General features: G+C 50.7%; 1 long non-coding RNA gene across 1 annotated transcript in view; it reads left to right on the top strand.

Moving 5' to 3' along the window:
• LOC144229380 (uncharacterized) overlaps positions 1-10,070 on the top strand; it is a 59,710-nt gene that overhangs the window by 43,485 nt on the left and 6,155 nt on the right. The window lies entirely within an intron of this gene.

Raw genomic sequence — 10,070 nt, 5'->3', positions numbered from 1 at the left:
TTAGGGGGAGATGAGGGAGAGAAACCAGGAAATCTTTCTTTGACTTAGAAAACTTGAGTGCATTTTTGTAAACTTTAATTCAAATTTGAATTCAATTTAGGACTGCCCAAACTCATCTTTTGCTATATAACTCGCAGTTAAATAACATCTGCATTGCTTCATGTTTGTTCCACACATTTCAGAGACATTACATAGCAAGGTGCCCCGTCTGGGGTTTCCCTGCACCTCGACCACCACGGGACACATAACAGAAGTTCCGTAAATATTCACTGAACAAAGGAGCGTGTGAATGGATGAACAGGCACCTTGGTGAGGTGGGGACATTTAATTTCCTGCTTCAGTCTGATAAGCGAATTGCATTTGGGGCTCTCAGAGAGAAGGCCTTAGAAGGTTTAACTAAGCATAGGGGTCAGCAAACTACAGCATGTGGGCTAAGGCCAGCCCCGGGCAGGTGGGTAGGGGTGAAGAATAACTTTCACAAATAAACATTTGCAATCAAGCTGATGATAAAGAACACATTGTGTCCAACTGTGTGCCTCTTTAAAAATTTTTTTTTAACATTTATTTATTTTTGAGAGACAGAGCATGAGTAGGGGAGGGGCAGAGAGAGAGGAAGACACAGAATCCGAAGCAGGCTCCAGGCTCTGAGCTAGTTGTCAGCACAGAGCCCGACGCGGGGCTCGAACTCACAAATCGCGAGATCCGTGACTTGAACTGAAGTTGGACGCTCAACCAACTGAGCCACCCAGGCGCCCCTTCATTATGCCACTTGATTCGCAAAGCCTGAAATCTTTACTTCACAGAAAACATTTGCTGATCCCTTGGCCAAGAGAACCAGTTGGAATGGGATAGGGTGTGTTGCGTCTTGGCCTACACTCCTTGAGATGGAAGAAACCACACTAGGAACAGGGCGGGGAGTGGGTGACATTTACACACACAGACACACACACACACAGATACACACACACACTGTATTATTATTTCTCCTCTTTGTTGTCCCTCCCTTGCGTAACCTCTCCATCTTGTGATTCAAGGTCTAGTATGCGGCGTGGCCAGGGTCCCCACGATACCAGGAAACACAGCCTGTGGCTTCCTGGCCTTCCCAGAAGCCTTCATGATAGTGAGCCCAGAGATCAGGAACCATTTGCTTAGAAATCAAGTTTTAAATAGGGCACATGACTGCTCGTAGTGGGCTGAACTGCAGGCTGAAGAGTCTGTCAACGTTTCTAGAAAAGCCAGACACACATGCCCTGGCTTCTGGGCCACAAAATGTCAACGAATGACAGACCAGTCAACTGGGATCTCGGAGAGCATGGCGCATGGTTGGGTTACACTTACACACCATCTAGTGAGTGCCCACGCCTGGCAAGCTCACAAAGGCGGGCCACTTATTTAAATCAAATGAGCCGTGGGGCGCCTGGCTGGCTCAGTCAGCGAAGCGTCCAACTTCAGCTCAGGTCATGATCTCACAGTACGTGGGTTCGAGCCCTGCATCGGGCCCGGTGCTGACACCTCGGAGCCTGCAGCCTGCTCCAGATTCTGTGTCTCCCTCTCTGCCCCGATCCTGTTCCCGCTCCGTCTCTGTCTCTCAAAAGTGAATAAACATTTAAAAAAAAAAATCAAACGAGCCCGTACAGGTCCTATTTGCAAAACCAGTAACCACGAAAGATGAAAATGAAATCGACACCACGGCAGGACAGTCACTGTGAACCACAAGTTTAGTCCCACATGGAAAGCGGCCAGAGGATCCGGCCCCCGCGAGGGTACAAAGTCTTGGCCACCCCCTTTCTTGCTCTTCCCTTGTCACGTGTGCTGACACAGGTCTTTACTTCAAAATGGAGATGATCTGTCAGGCAACGTACACGCCCCAGATGAATATCTCTGAGCCTCGGTTTTCCCATCTCTTAAATGGGGACAAAAATCACGACGACTTTGAAGAGGCTCACCCCTGGGCTGTTGTCCACACTGGGCCAGGGGAACCACTGCGCGGCTGCTGGCCGTGACCTTGTCCTCCGGCATCAGTGAGCACCAGAGCATTCGCAGGGCAATGGATGCCTCCTCCACGTCAAGGCCACGGCAAAGTGCCACATAACAGAAACACCGCAGAACCCTAGAGAAGGCTCAAGACCTAGGACGGCCCCAGGTACCTGATGTCTGTTCTTTGTCAAAAACCAACCCACCAAACCACCAACATCGATGCGAAATCTGGAAAAGCCTACAGTGGAAGGCGTCATGTAAAATGAACATTTCTTAAGCAAAGGATTCGGATGAAGACATGGACACGGAGGCGCGAGCCCCTGAGCGCATGGCTGCCGTGGCCGCGTCTGGGAGCCCCAGTGAAACCTCCCCGGCACCCCCCAAGCAGGCGGCCCTTCCCGGTTGGCACAGGCACAGGCGAGAAGGGCCACAGGACTCGGCCACATGTAGCAGCCACTGCCCGTCTCATGGTCTCCCCGCACCTGTTCCCAACAATCCCGTAGCTTGTTCCCTACTCCCCCTTCCTCCCTCACTCCCGAGTCCCGTAGCCACCCTTCCGGGGCATGCAGTGTTCACACCAGTTATCCCTGCCCGATCATGCTCATTCCCAACCACAGTTCTCCATTTGTACCATTATTTCTCATTCCAAACCAAAGCTTAAAGCGCTAGTCTATACAATACCTCAAGGCGCCTGGGTGGCTCAGTTGGTTAAGTGTCTGACTATTGATTTCAGCTCAGGTCATGATCTCACAGTTCGTGGGTTCAAACCCTGCATTGGTCTCTGCTGTCAGCACGGAGCCTGCTTGGAATTCTCTCGATAGATAGATAGATAGATAGATAGATAGATAGATAGATAGATGATAGATAGATAGATAGATGGATAGATAGATAGATAGATGATAGATAGGTAGATAGATTTCTCCTCCCTTGTTTGCTGTGTTTCTCTCTCAAAATAAATAAATACACTTAAAAGAAAAAAAAAAGAAAATGGCAGCCCTCTGGATGAAAAAGTTAGCTAAAAGCACTCTCCCTGTTGCTTATTACAGCCCCAAATCAGGGCATAGAGCTAGGTAACAAGAGGGAGGACTGGATTACCACCTCATTTGCCCATATGGCCAGCTACTCTTGAGCTGTGAACAACCTGTGCAACTGTACATGGTGGCTCAGCTAAACCAAACTGAAGCTAATTTCGGCCTGATGAATAGGACTGTGCCCTTTCAACAGAGTGTCTGACTGCACAAGCAGGGACAAGGCAAGGTGCCAGCAGTGCCCTGCAAACTCCCTTCTTGAGACGGTCTCAGGTTGCAGACCCATGATTGAAAAACTGTCTTCCCATCAGTTGCAACCCATTCCTGTGTTTCCCGAGGCCAGGGTCTCAATTAATGGGCCAAGACAGCGCAAAAAGCCATAGCACTTTAGAGCTGCAAGGGTCACCTTATTTCAGGGATGTGAGAACTGAAGGCAAAGGTCAAGAGGGCAGCGGCAGCAGAGAGGAGCATCGGAACTCAGCACTCCGCTTCTGCTCTGCGTGCTTTCAACTTCTCCCTTCACGAAGGCCCACAGTGAAAAGCCAAATGGGATCAAGCCTCCTGTCACCGTTTCGACAAGAGCAGCAGGGGGAGTTTTCTGGCTCCCGCCAACTCCGCGTCCGTCCTCCACACCCCTTCTGTTCTCATCTTCTCGTCACCCGATTTCTCTTTTCAGTGATGTCTGTGCATATGCTCGTTTTCATTCTGGCTGCTCCCGGGGCCGCCAGAGCAAACTGTGGGGTGGACAGGTGTCCCCCGGCCAAAAGGGATCAGTGAAACAGAAAGGCGGTAGAAGACGGGAGGAGGGGGCCCTGGGGCTGCTTCTGGGAAGGGCTGGCACCACAGAACCCGCGAGAAGGGAGCCGTGGCGAAAGCTGAGGCCCGATCCTAGCCGTCTGAAATATATGAAGTGACACACACGACACTATTTCCTTGCCCTGGACAAGCCTGAAGAGAGAGAGGCCACGTGGGTCTCAGACAAGGCTTGGCCTGTGGCAAGTTCAGGAGAAGCTCCGAAGCCGCCGATACCTCATCTGGGATCATAGAAGATCACGGAGTAAAGACCGAATCGGGCAGGAGGGAGTCTAGAAGGTTCAGATAGAACAGCCTTGGTCTCAGGGCGCCTGGGTGGCTTAGTTGGTTAAGCGTCCAACTTTCGCTTAGGTCATGATCTCGCAGTTCTTGGGTTCGAGCCCCGCGTCCGGCTCTGTGCTGACTGCCAGCTCAGAGCCTGGAGCCTGTTTCAGAGTCTGTCACTCCCTCTCTCTCTGACCCTCCCCTGCTCACGCTGTCTCTCTCTCTCTGCTAGAAATAAATAAAACATTAAAAAAAAATTTTTTTAAAAAAGAACAGCCTTGGTCTCAAAACCCGAGTTCACATGGCGGGGGATGGAGAAGGACCACGCACCACGGGGTTGGCTAGAGACCTCAGTGTGAACCCATATGTAGCTTAATCCGCACTTGTGGAGAAGTAAGACAAGAATTGTGCGGCTAACGGGCCCACGGCGATGTGTCAAGGACGGCACTTCACCTCCAGGGCTCTTCCTCCTCACAACCCCTAACCACAATCTAAGCGTGAGAGAAACACCCCCAAAATCCACATTGGGGGCACGTGGGGGGAGCTCAGTCGGTGAAGTGTCCGACTCCTCATTTTGGCTCAGGTCATGATCTCACAGTTTGATGAGTTCGAACCCTGCGGTGGGCTCTGCGCTCACAGCATGGAGACTTTTGGGATCCCCCCCCCACCTACCCCTTANAAAATTAAGGTAGAATCAGATCCATAAACAGGAAAGCAGAAGTCAAAGGGGAAAAATGAGTGATACTTCCATAGGAAACCAGGGTAACCCAGTCAATTAAGTGCCCCAGTCTTATTTCAGCTCAGATCATGATCTCATGGTTTATGGGATACAGTTCAGTGTTGGGTTCCATATTGACAGTGCTGAGCCTGCTTGGGATTCTCTCTCTGCCCCTCCCCCACTTATACGTGCATGCTCTTTCTTTGCCTCAAAATAAATAAATAAATAAGTAAATAAATAAGTAAATAACTTACTTTAAAAAAAAAAGAGGAAAGAAAAACCCAGTTGAGGCATAGTCTACAAAATACCAGACCAGTAATCCTCAAAACTGTCAAGGTCATCAAAGGCAAGGACAATCTGAATGGCTGTCCCAGCTCATAGGAGCCGAAGGGGACAGAGGCCTAATTGTCCTGTGGAATTCTGAACATTAGGGGAAAACTAATGAGGCCTGAATACAGGAGGGGGTTTAGCTAATAGTCATGTGTCAATATTGATTCAGTGATTGTGATAAGTGTAATCTTCCATCTTCCCGTAATGGAAGACGCTAACAGCAGTGGGAACTGGTGTGGGCCGTACTCTCTTTGTGACTCTTTCCTAAACCTAAAGCCGGCCTACAAGAGAAGGTTTACTTAAATAATAAAAAGGAACCNCTCCTCCCCCCCCAAGTCCAGCCCGGCCCCCGTCACCCCTCCACCCAAACCTGGCTCCCTTCTCAGACTCCTCCAGGACTCAGTTTGGACTTCACCTGGTGGAGACCGCCCCCCACACAGCCGGCGGCCCGGCGCCCCGCACCCCCAAAGGGCCAAGCCACCCTTTGCTTCCCTTTCATCAAACTCTTAGAGTTTGCGCATTGATTAGTGTGTGCCCGCTCAGAACTGGGAGGCCCCGAGGGCGGGGACTTCATCACCGCATCCCCTGCACCCAGCTCACTGGCTGTGGGAGAGTAGCAGCTCCGTAGATGTTTCTCGAACAAAGGGAGGAAGGGATGGAGAGACAAGTGAGGAGAGCTGGAGAAGAAAGGAAGCGCTCGGTAGCTGGGGCTGAGCTGGTTGTTCTCATAGAGGGGAAACTAAGTCAGGTTAGTAGTCAAGTTACTCTGGCTCCACTACCGTGCCCTTGACCACTATCAGGTATTCTGGCAACAGACAGCATCACGGGGGCCTAGAAAAAGTCCCCTCATTTGGCCAACAGATCAAGTCGTTTTGAGTGGAAGAATCAAAAGCCACGCTGTAAGGGGTTTCACGGTACAGGGGAGGGGATCGCACGGTCACTCGTCCCACTCAGTCGCGAGCCCGGCCGGCACACCACTGAACCTTCCCGAATGAGTCTTCTTGGCCCCAACCGCCGTAGGAAGGCGCCAGGCCCGGGAGCTGGTAGGCACGCATGTCTGCAATGCGGATCCGGTCTCCTCCTTACCCCCTCCCCCTCAGTGCCCCCGGACCTCGCTCCCTCTCCCCAGACGGAGGCCCTCAGTTAGGCCCGAGGCCTTCTTCACGCTTCCTGACCAGGACTCCGCCTTCCCGCCCTTCACCCCACTTTTGAAAGTCACGGGAGCATCCAGTGATCTGCTGGGGCTCTTAGCCATGAGCTGCCGGTGCCCCGTTCGGCTCCACCGGCCTCCTCCTCGCGCGGGCCTCGACCTCACATCCTCAGTCCCTCTGACCCCTCCTCTCATGGCATCCCGGGCACTCAGCCACCCTGCACCCCGGACCATATTTTCCATCTTCCATTCTCTACCAGACTGTAAGCCTTGGGAATCCAAGGGCCGTTTTCGTCATCCGGCTCAGCCCTGGGCACGTATCAACTGATAAATGTGGATACAAATAGAAGGGAGACACAGAGGATTCTATTGGTAAAAAATTAAGGGAAGTTTTCTTAGATCTAAATCTTTCCCGATTATAGGATTACTACATAGTTCTAAACATTCAAATTCAGGAATGTAGACCATAGACGATGAAAGCCCTCCAAATCCCACTCCTTAAAGAAAATCATTATTAACACTTTGGTTCTTGACTCTCAAGGTCTTTCCTCTGTAAATATTGACATAGCACATTACGAACCATTCTTTTGCAAAAACGGGATTATTCGAGGAGTACCACTCTGTACCAAAGTTTCCAGCTGGCCCTGTTTTGAACTTTTTAAAAATGTTTATTTATTTTGGAGAGGGCGAGAGAGAATCCCAAGCAAGCTCCACGTCACTGCAGAACCTGACCGGGGGCTCGAACTTGCGAACTGTGAGATCATGCCCTGAGGCGAAATCAAGGGTTGGCCGCTTAACTGAGCCCCCCAGGTTTGTGCTATTTTTTTTTTTTTTTAAATTACAAACAATGCCACCACAAACGTCTTTGGAAGGCAAATAACTTTAAAAGACCCCTGTTTGGGAGAGGAGAAGCGTCCGCACAATGGAAATGTAGATACATAACACAGGGGGTACATCTGATAGAGCGGGTTTTCCAAGTCGGCATAAGGCACTGAGCCAGGAGCAGGCTGGGCGGAGTTTTTAACTTTCCAAGGGGAAGGGACCCCTAAGGGAGCACCCCCTCTCCTTGAGGAATAGGATAGGCATCTTGGCGGACAGGCTCTCTGGGGAAGAGAGTTGGTTTTGTGAGATGGTGCGGAAGACGGGGACATAAAACTTGCCGGTGTCAAGGGGAGCACTTTGGAAGAAGTCCATGTCAGGGGGCCTCCAGTTTCTCTCGGATGTAGGAGGCGAGGGGGAGTGCTGGGGGCTGGTGCATGTGTGGGGGGAGGGGTGGTCTATTCCACAGCCTGAAAACATGCAGGCAGATTTGGGGAACAGTCATTTCATTCAAATCTGCGGGCACTCTGAAAGCAGCAGAAGGGTCTATGTAGGGTGGAGGCCCAGGGCTCCAGCGGAGAGGAAGACTCCTGAGAGTCTCGANAAGAAGTGTTCTTTTTTCTTCTGATTTGCTTTTTCCAGTCTCCATCCCTCTCACAGTGGTGTTTCTAGAGTTGCAGAAGACCGTTTTTGTTTTTGTTTTCCTTTCTTCATCTATACCCCAAGGGACTGCAGAAATGCTTTCAGGGTCAGAAATTGCCTCTGGAATATCCAAGGGCAAAGGAGTTGAGACCCATGCTACCACCAGGTGGCGCTCCAAGCCCAGGATTTTGGCCTTCCTGAATGGGCAGCGGGGGCATTTTGGGATGATAATGTAGAAAGGAGTATGAAATTTTATATTCTTTTTTTAAATATTTTTATTTATTTCTAGGAGAGAGAGAGAGAGACAGCGTGAGCAGGGGAGGGTCGGAGAGAGAGGGAGTCACAGACTGAAACAGGCTCCAGGCTCTGAGCCGGCAGTCAGCACAGAGCCCGTCGCGGGGCCCGAACCCACGAACCGCGAGATCATGACCCAAGCGAAAGTCGGACGCTTAACCGACTAAGCCACCCAGGTGCCCCATGAGTATGAAATTGTAAATATTTGTAAAAGTTAATAGAAACTGGGGAGGCACTTGGGAGGCTCAGTCGGTTAAACATCCCGCTCTTGATTTTGGCTCAGGTCATGATCTCAAGGTCATGAGGTCTAGCCCCACGTAGGGCTCTGCACAGACAACGTGGAGCCTGCTTGGGATTCTCTTTCTCTCTGTCTCTGTCTCTCTCTTTCTGCCTCTCCCCTACTCATGCTCACTCTCTCAAAATAAATAAACTTAAAAATGAAGTTAGTAAAAATCTGCACCTGTGTAAAAGCTTTTTTCCTAGTTTGGGAGCAGTTTCAGTGAGAGCAACCCAAATTCCTACATAAAAAGAAGTTTTATTCATGATGTGGCCTATGGGTCTCCAAAGGGTTTAGGATTTAAGAAAAGCAAACACCGTGAAACCAACTTTTGCTTCCCCATTTGGGAATAGGTAGAGAATTTTAAGCAATGAGCTAGAGAAGGTTTAATTTCATAAATCATGAACGATAGGAGAGAAAGCTCAAACTTCCCAATATATAATCTAAATCCACTCGCCAGGTTCGAATTTGAGAAAACAAAACCAGGTTATGTCGGAAACGTAGCCAGGTGGCAAATACTCAGGCAGCTGAACGTATGACTATGGATCTGGCGTGAATCTCAGTCTTCCCGCTCCAACGTGCAGAAAGAGGATTTGATTTTCTAGGACTTTCTCTTTTTAAGTTTATTTATGTATTTTGAGAGACAGCGTGAGCAGGGGAGGGGCACAGAGAGAAAGAGCGAGAGAGAGACTTCCAAGCAGGCTCAGTGCTGTCAGCACAGAGCCCGACGCGGGGCTTAAAATCACCAACTCTGAGCTCGTGACCTTAGCCGAAATCAAGAGTCGGCAGCCTAACCTCCCGAGCCACCCAGGCGCCCCTCTAAGCACTCAGCTTTATTTTCGTCTCTGAGCTTTCATCCTACGGACTCTCCCAAAACCTAACTCAGACTTTCAGGGGCCTCGGGGATCCTTGCCTCCGAGGCGTTGTGTGCACATTTCCTGTTTTCTCTGAATCCACTGGCCTCCCTGGCCCTCCTCCCCTCCCCTCCCCTCCCCTCCNAGGAGCAGCCTTCTCTTCTCTCCCTTCCTGGAGACTCAGATGTCTTCTGTAGCTTTACCTCCACAGATGCCCCTATGATCCCCTAAGACACTGGGCCTTTAGAAGATAAAGTCCGAGTAACTTACCCCACACGTGTCCCCGGGGCCATGAGCACAGAGCGGAAGGGCAGCTTGGACGGGAACGAAGGAAAAGGAGAAGAAAAGGGAAAGAAGAGACGCCATTCTCAACTACTCGGTCCCCCGGTGTCATCCCGGCTCCGAAAGTTGTAATCAGTTGTGTCCAGGGCGTGGTTTTGCAAAGCTTGGTCTTTAGACCCCTTGTTGGGGGAATCATCTGGCTCCCATCGAACACGCGGCTGTCAGGACTCAAATATATTGACCCAGGGGCTCCAGGGCAAGGCCACGGGAGCCAGTGGTGTTTGGGAACCACTGAGCAGAGCACCGGTTTTCAAAGCGTGGTTCAACAGCGGCCCGTGGGCCCAGCTTGTTTGAGATGCGGATTCCTGGGCTCTAGCTCCAGACCTCCTGAATCGGAAGCTGATGCGGGGACCGAGCCACCTTGAGGTCTCACCAGGGACTCTGATGCACGCTGGAGTCTAAGAACCAATTGCAGTTGAGCCGTTCTTCTAAAGTAGTGGTTCTCAGCTTGGCCTCAACACTGAGATCACCTGGGAGCTTTAAAACCCAAAAGCCCTGGCTCTACCCCGGACCAATTGAGTCAAAATCTGCATAAGTGAGGCCCAGGCATGGGGATCTTTAA

Source organism: Crocuta crocuta, unplaced genomic scaffold (genome assembly GCF_008692635.1).
Source record: "Crocuta crocuta isolate KB4526 unplaced genomic scaffold, BGI_CrCroc_1.0 scaffold224, whole genome shotgun sequence".
In the NCBI taxonomy this organism is placed as follows: Eukaryota; Metazoa; Chordata; class Mammalia; order Carnivora; family Hyaenidae; genus Crocuta; species Crocuta crocuta.
This window is presented reverse-complemented; position numbering and strand designations above follow the sequence as displayed.